The sequence below is a fragment of the Tachyglossus aculeatus genome, unplaced genomic scaffold (genome assembly GCF_015852505.1).
Source record: "Tachyglossus aculeatus isolate mTacAcu1 unplaced genomic scaffold, mTacAcu1.pri scaffold_144_arrow_ctg1, whole genome shotgun sequence".
NCBI classification, from domain to species: Eukaryota; Metazoa; Chordata; class Mammalia; order Monotremata; family Tachyglossidae; genus Tachyglossus; species Tachyglossus aculeatus.
In genome coordinates, this window is record NW_024044868.1 from 47712 (window position 1) to 55148 (window position 7437).

General features: G+C 44.0%; 1 non-coding gene across 1 annotated transcript; it reads right to left on the bottom strand.

Annotated features, from left to right (window-relative positions):
* Window positions 1–3307: 3307 nt before the first annotated feature.
* LOC119923112 lies at window positions 3308–3445 on the bottom strand. The gene has a single exon (XR_005448767.1). It is a non-coding gene; the product is annotated as a small nucleolar RNA SNORA7 (small nucleolar RNA).
* Between the last annotated feature and the right edge of the window lie 3992 nt (window positions 3446–7437).

Here is a 7437-nt window from a genome sequence, read left to right on the forward strand (position 1 = left end):
CAGGACTTTGAGTGAGCCTATTCACCATGCAAGATGCCCTGGGTAGGTCTTTGGTCAGAAAATTTTACTGGTGGTAGAGCCCAGGAGGCTCCTTTCTTATTGACTGTTTCATCACCACCACGCTGTGGGGAAAGCACGATAAAGTTAAGATACCACCCCTGCCTTCTGCAAGCATACAGTTTCAGGTGGGCTACAGGCAAGTTATTTTCAGGAAGGAAGAAAAAAAGAATGGAAAGCTGGAAAGATGCATAAATGAGTGCTTTAAAAGGGCTATACGCAAACTTGCCTTTAGAGAGAAGGACAACTTTATAATGGACAAGAAGAAAAATGATGCGTTTTTGGGGTGGGGAGGTTCTACTTTCACTGCATCTCAAGGGAGGATAACTGCTAAAATTGGAGCTGATTTTTTTTAAAGTGATATTTGTTAAGAGCTTATTATGTGGCAGGTAGATACAAGCTAATCAGGTTGGACACAATCCATGTCCCACATGGGGCTCACAATATTAATCCCATTTTACATATGAGGTAACCAAAGCACAGAGAAGTTAAGTGACTTTCCCAAGGACTCACAGCAGACATGTGGCAGTGCCACTTCCTACACAGCTCTGTCAGGCAGAGTGGCTGTAAAGTGGAGTGGGTTTAACCTTCACTCTCCCCTTGGCCTAGGATAGGTTACTTATTTAGCCTTCTGTGTTGTGGCTTCTATTGTGTTGTGGCTTCTATTGTAATCAAATAAGGATAATCATCTTTATTACATAAGAGGAGTGTGTGTAAGAAATCTGAGACTCTAAAGAACTCTTAAATGCCTTGGAGTTGGCAAGATGGAAAAATATCATCAATATGATTTGTATTAAATATGAAAAGTGATAATCAAAGCTAGCCACTTTTTTTTAAAGCAGTGTTTAGATAAGAAGGGTTGGTGTGTCTCAGACAGAGATGATGTGAGTTCTCCCAGAAAAATCTGGTCGGGAACCAAACAAGAAATCAGGCTGTAATGATGATCAGTTGTTTTTAAAAGGGAAGTACCTTCCACCAGACTGTGATGATTGTAGGTGCTGGCACCTCTGTTAATACCTGCTGAATTTCCAGGTGACTTGGATTTATTCTCCTCTCTCTCCTCATCTCACTCTCTTCAGCCAACCCAGCTTCCCCATAGAATCATAGAGACCAGATGCTCAAACAGGTGATTGCAGGAGCTTACAGGGGACTGAAGGTTTAGTGTCTTCTTTGCCTAACACAGAAGACAGCTCCTCCAGGGACAGCGGGGAGGCCTAGGGGAACCCCAGTTCAGGATTGGGGGACCTTTATCCTGTCCTGTAATTTGGAATTTGGTGGATTGTGAGCTGTAGTCACATGTTTTGAGGTACAGAAAGGAAGCTCAAAATCTCTGCTCCTAAGGGATCTCTCCAAAAATTGGCCTGAAAAAATTCTCCAGCAGTAGGTAAGCTGTTTGTATGCCACGTAGAATCAGTGCATGGGGAGGAGGAAAAGTGCAGGGAATGTGTTTTGTACATTGCACTTCCCAAGCACTTGGTACAGTGTTCTGCACACAGTAAGTGCTCAATAAATATAATTGAATGAATGAATGAAACTGTTATATTGTACTCCCCCAAGCGCTTAGTACAGTGCTTTGCACACAGTAAATGCTCAATAAATACCATTGAATAATTGAATGAATCTGTTGCCCTTTCCTGAGGGCAACATATTGCACCATGAGGAGTAGTATTAGTATTTATTGAACACCCTCTCAGGGGAGTGCACTGCACTAGGAGGAAACTGATGCCCCATAACTGATGGAGGGGAATGGTGGAGAGAGATTTATTCATTCAGTAGTATTTATTGAGTGCTTACCGTGTGCAAAGCACTGTAATAAGTGCTTGGGAGTGTACAATATAACAGACACATTCCCTGTCCACAGTGAGTTTACAGTTTAGATATCGTTGGCTTGGTCCCACCTGCCTCTTTCTTATAATGGCTGTTATGGTGTTCATATAGGAAATGCTGCCAGAGCACTGTGCTAGAAACTGATCTTCAGGTTGGATGTACTTAACTACATCCAAGACCTCAATTTGAAGTAATTTATTGGCATAAGCAAGATCAACACAGGCATAGGAAGTCAAATGTAAATGGGGTGCTGTTTCGGGCTGTGGGGCACAGGAACAATCAATCCTAATTTTTTTAATGGTATTTGTTAAGCCCTCATGCTATGGCCAGGCACTGTATTAAGCGCTGGAGTAGAAGCAAGCTAATCAGGTTGGACAAGGTCCATCTCCACATGGGGCTTTTAGTCTAAATCCCCATTTTCCAGATGAGGTAACTGAGCCACAGAGAAGTTAAGTGACTTGCCCGAAATCACACAAGTGAGGGCTGGAATCATGTTTACTCATTCTACCGTAATATTCCAAGCGCCTAGTATTGCATTTTGCATGTGGTAGGCACTCACTAAATTCTATTGTTAAATTGAACAAGGGTCAACGTTGAGTTTTACATCTGAAGTGGGGGCCTCATGACCAGAAGTTTTAAATGGCAATGGTTCTTAATTTTTAAGTTTTAAATTCTTAAGTTTTAAATGGCAATGGTAATAAATGCCACTCTGTGTCTAACTCGCTCACTGGGACACTGAGCTGTGATTTCAGGTGATCAAGGCCACGGCGTCCCCGTGGTGTAATCGAGACTTGGCCTCTGGTTGTGTCGAGTTCCTCTCTCGATTCTGCCAGTCTCTCTCTTTGAAATTGCAAATGTGTGAACACCCAGGCTCGGGCCCCACATGCCTCCAGTGTGCTGAGTCGTGAACCTAGAGAGCGTGTTCTGACAGTTGTTGCTATTTTAATGTCTTCATAATCTCCAGTCATTGGAGGGTTGAGTTGCCTTGTCTTTGGAGACACACACGGGGATTGGCTGATAGGTCAATAGAGGAATTTGCAAGGGCCTACAGGGGAGATGGGAGAGACTTCTCTAAATGCAGAGGCTGTCCACAGCTACCCATTATGCCACTAATCCTCATCACCAGGTTAACCCTAAAACTATGACATTGCTTTCTTTTGAGGTGGGAAAAGGGTGGAGTTGGAGAGTTCTTGAATAGTCTTGTCTTATGCCGTCGTCGTTTCCTACCCATAGTGACACCATGGACACATCTCCCCCAGAATGCCCGGCTTTCCATCTGCAATTGTTCTGGCAGTGGATCTACAGAGTTTTCTTGGTTAAAAGTACAGAAGTGGCCTACCATTGCCACCTTCCACACAGTAAACTTGAGTCTCTGCCTTCGACTCTCTCCCGGGCCGCTGTTGCCCAGCACGGGTGAGTTTTGACTTGTAGCAGATTGCCTTCCACTTGCTAACCACTGCCCAAGCTAGGAATGAAATGGGTAGGCCTCTGCTTGACTCTCCCTCCCATAGCTGGGACTGGTAGAGTACTAGAAACTCTCCAAGTGCAACCTTGAGTGGGGTCTTGAGTAGTAGTAGTATTTATTGAGCTCCCACAGGGAACAGGGCACTGTATTAAGCACTTGAGAGAGTATTCTCCCAACATAGAGGAGGAGACAGACACTTAATTTGGAGGAAAACAGCCAAATGAATATCTAGACAAGTGAATGTTTAATAGAATAGGTACAGGAGCACTACAGGTGGTTGATGATGATGGTATTTGTTAATCACTTACTATGAGTCAAGCACTGTATTAAGCACTGGGGTAGATACAAGCTAATCAGGTTGGACATAGTCTGTGTCCCACATGGGCTCTCATTTTTGATCCCCATTTTGTAGTTGAGGTAACTGAGGCACAGAAAAGTGAAGTGACTTGCCTGCTGTGTGACCTTGGACAAGTGGCAGAGCTGGGATTAGAACCCAGGTCCTTTGACTCCCAGGCCTGGGCTCTTGATCTTCTGTTGCATCTCCCAGGTGCTTAGTACAATGCACTGTACACAATAGATGCTCAATAAATGCTATCCCTACAACTTTCCATGGACAGATTGAGAGGTAATTAATGGTAGAAAGAATACAGTGTGGAGTTGATTTTTTAGAAACCTTAGAAAATTTCAGTTAACACACTGCCCCAGAGAGTGTACCGCAGTTCCTCGGAAACAATAGCAGAGTTTTGTGGCCTTTTGCAGCTTAATGTTCAGGAAAAGAACCAAGCACTGAAGAAGGTTTCCCTATAAGTGTGGGTTAAACCCACCTTACTCAGCCTATGTGCTCATAGCCCAAGGTAGTAAATTATAAGATGCTGTAATTCACTTTCCATAGGTGGTCTTGGCAGTATCCCACAGCCTTTTGGCTCCAAAAGTTACCGGTTCTGGAAAACTGGCAGGAAGTCAAAATTCTCATTCTGATGACTGGGTCCAGAGCAGTAGGACAGATTTGGGATTTGTGTTTTGGGGGGCAGGGGGAGAGGAGGAGAGAGACAGTCAGTCCCCATCTCCCAGAGGGGTTGAGGGGGCAGAGGGGTTGAGGGGGTAAGAAGGATACTAGGTATGAGGAGAGAAGAGAACTAGATCCCAGAGACTGACTGGATTCACTTTGATCCAGCTGCAGTTCCCCTTCCTCTAGAGGGACTGCCCTTCCAAGATGCCACCTTCCTCTGCTTCCTCCATACCTGTGGATTTTCTCCTCTAACTAGCATGTAGTTTGGCCAGTATTTGAGAGAAACAGCATGGCTTAGTGGAATGAGCACAGACTGGGGAGTCACAGGACGTGGGTTCTAATCCCGACTCTGTTATTTATCTGCTATGGGCAAACCACTTAACTTTTCTCTGCCAGTTACCTCATCTGTAAAATGGGGACTAAGACTTTGAACCCCATGTGGGACAACCTGATTACCCTGGATCTACCCCAGTGCTTAGAATAGTGCTTGGCACATAGTAAGCATTTAACAAATACCGTAATTACTAATTATTATTATTATTATGTGGGTGTTTAAGAAGCAGCTTAGCTTAGCGAAAAGAGCATGGAGCTGGGAGTCAGAGGACATGGGTTCTAATCCCAGCTCTGTCACTTGTCTTCTGTGTGACGTTGGGCAAGTCACCTTCTCCGTACTTCATTTTACCCATCCATATAATGTGGATAACATACTTTTTTCCTCCTCCTTAAACTGTCAGTCCAATGAGGGCTAGGAACTGTCTGACCTGATTAACTTGTATCTACCCCAGTACTTCGTAAGCATTGAATGAATACCACCATTATCATGATGATGATTACTATAAGACAGAAAAACCAAAGAAATCCCAAAAACCTGGAACCAACAAACCTGTCGTGCTGAACACAGGATTGCAAAGTGCTATGTAAGAGTTTGGCTGCAGTTACCCAAGCATTTACAATTTTTTGCCCCTTTTTGTTCCAACACTCTTCAATTCCATGGGCCTCAAGCCAGACAGGTAATGTTAGCGAAGTGGCAATGCTTGTTTGGTGAATAGTTTCTGACAAATATAGAGTAATTCTTTTATTCTTCGAAGCTGTTACATCTTTGGCTCTGAAACAGTGGAAGTTGCAGGCCAAGCATTAAAATCCTAATCATACACAGATGAAAACATTTTCAGAGCCATAATGACTTATGCCAGTGTTTTGCATCAGTTTTAACTTTTTCATGTAGAAATTTGGGTGGAGTTCAGAAATACCTGCTTTGAATCAAAAATGCCCTGAGCTCTATTAGAAAGTCCTATCTTTGTGAAGTGTGTGTATTAAATCCATTCTTGTATTCTGTGCTGCTATTAATAGTAAGAGTCTCATGTGTGCGAGTGTGATTAGAAAGATTTTTACATGCTGGATAATCCTGCCACACACCACGAGCTGAAGGAATTGTCCTTCGTCTCACTGTTGCATCAGCCACCTGCCGAGCTCATAATTTTTTTTTCAAGTCTTGATCTTAGTTTCCTGTAACCCAATCCTGCTCAAAATATGTTTGGCCCATTAATTAATTAATTCAATCGTATTGACCACTTACTGTGTTCAGAGCACTGTACTAAGTGCTTGGGAAGTACAAATTGGGAGCACATAGAGACGGTCTCTACCCAACAGTGGGCTCACAGTCTAGAAGGGGACGTGAACCTTCAAGAGGGTAAACCAAAAGGCAAGTTGAATTATCCAAGTGTCTCAACTGCCCTCACCATAGCTGCCTCATTGAAAAGCAGGGTGGCACAGTGGATAGAGCAAGGGTCCGGGAGTCAGAAGGACCTGGATTCCAATCCCGGCTCTGCCACCTGTCTGCTGCGTGATCTTGGGCAACTCACTTTACTTCTCTGGCCCTCAGTGACCTCATCTGTAAATAGGGGATTAAGACCATGAGCCTTATATGGGACAGGGACTGCATCCAACCCGATTACCTTGTATTCAATCATATTTATTGAGCACTTACTGTGTGCAGAGCACTGTACTAAGCGCTTGGGAAGTACAAGTTGGCAACATATAGAGACGGTCCCTACCCAACAGTGGGCTCACAGTCTAGAAGGGGGAGACAGAGAACAAAACAAAACATAGTAACAAAATAAATAGAATAAATATGCACAAATAAAATAGAGTAATAAATTCATACAAACATACATATATACAGGTGCTGTGGGGAGGGGAAGAAGGTAAGGCGGGGTGGATGGAGAGGGTTTAGTACTAACCTCAGCGGTTAGTACAGTGCTTAGCACATAGTAAATGCTTAACAAGTACCACAGTTATTATTAGCCATGTAACAGAACTTGGGTGCCGCTGGCATTTTCTATATCAATTCAGCATGAATGTGTGGGTTCTACGACCCTCTCGCTGGTGCCACTTCATTGGCTCTGATGTCTCTCTGACAGCTGCTGCCTGAGTGCTCATTTCTGTCTCTGTGTTCCTTTCATCACTCTGCAGCTAGCCTAACTGGGCCTGGGGGCTTCTCTGAGTCCCCTTCAGGCTTCACTGGGGGCTCACGGTGGGTGAGAGGGTAGTTGCTTGCCAATCAAGTGGACATGATGCCATCTGGATTCCTTGGGTGTGTGTGGAGAAGGGGTATGATAAGAGGCAGAGGCAGTGGTGCGATAAAGGGAGGTTATTTCAGACTGTAAGCTTGTGGTGTCCAGGGAATTTGTCTACCAACTTTTATAGTACACACTCCCAAGTATTTAGCACAGTGCTCTGTATGCTGTAATTGCTCACATAATACAATCGATTGATTGGCCCTATGAGTTTGAGTCATTTCATCTTGGAAACTTGCTTCCCCATCAGACCAAGGCCTGAAGCATTTGGTACCAGGACCAAAGCAGTTCTGTTGGAAGCCCTCACTGTACATGAAGCCAGTGATCAATCAAACAATTGTAGTTATTGAGCATTTACTGCCTGTAGAGCACAGCACGAAGCCCTTGGGAGAGTACAGTATAACAGATCTGGTAGACATGTTTCCAGCTCACAACGACCTTACCCTCACCTCGCCCTAGCAGGACTAGTGAAAAATGTTGTTTCATGCAATTCCTGCTTATTT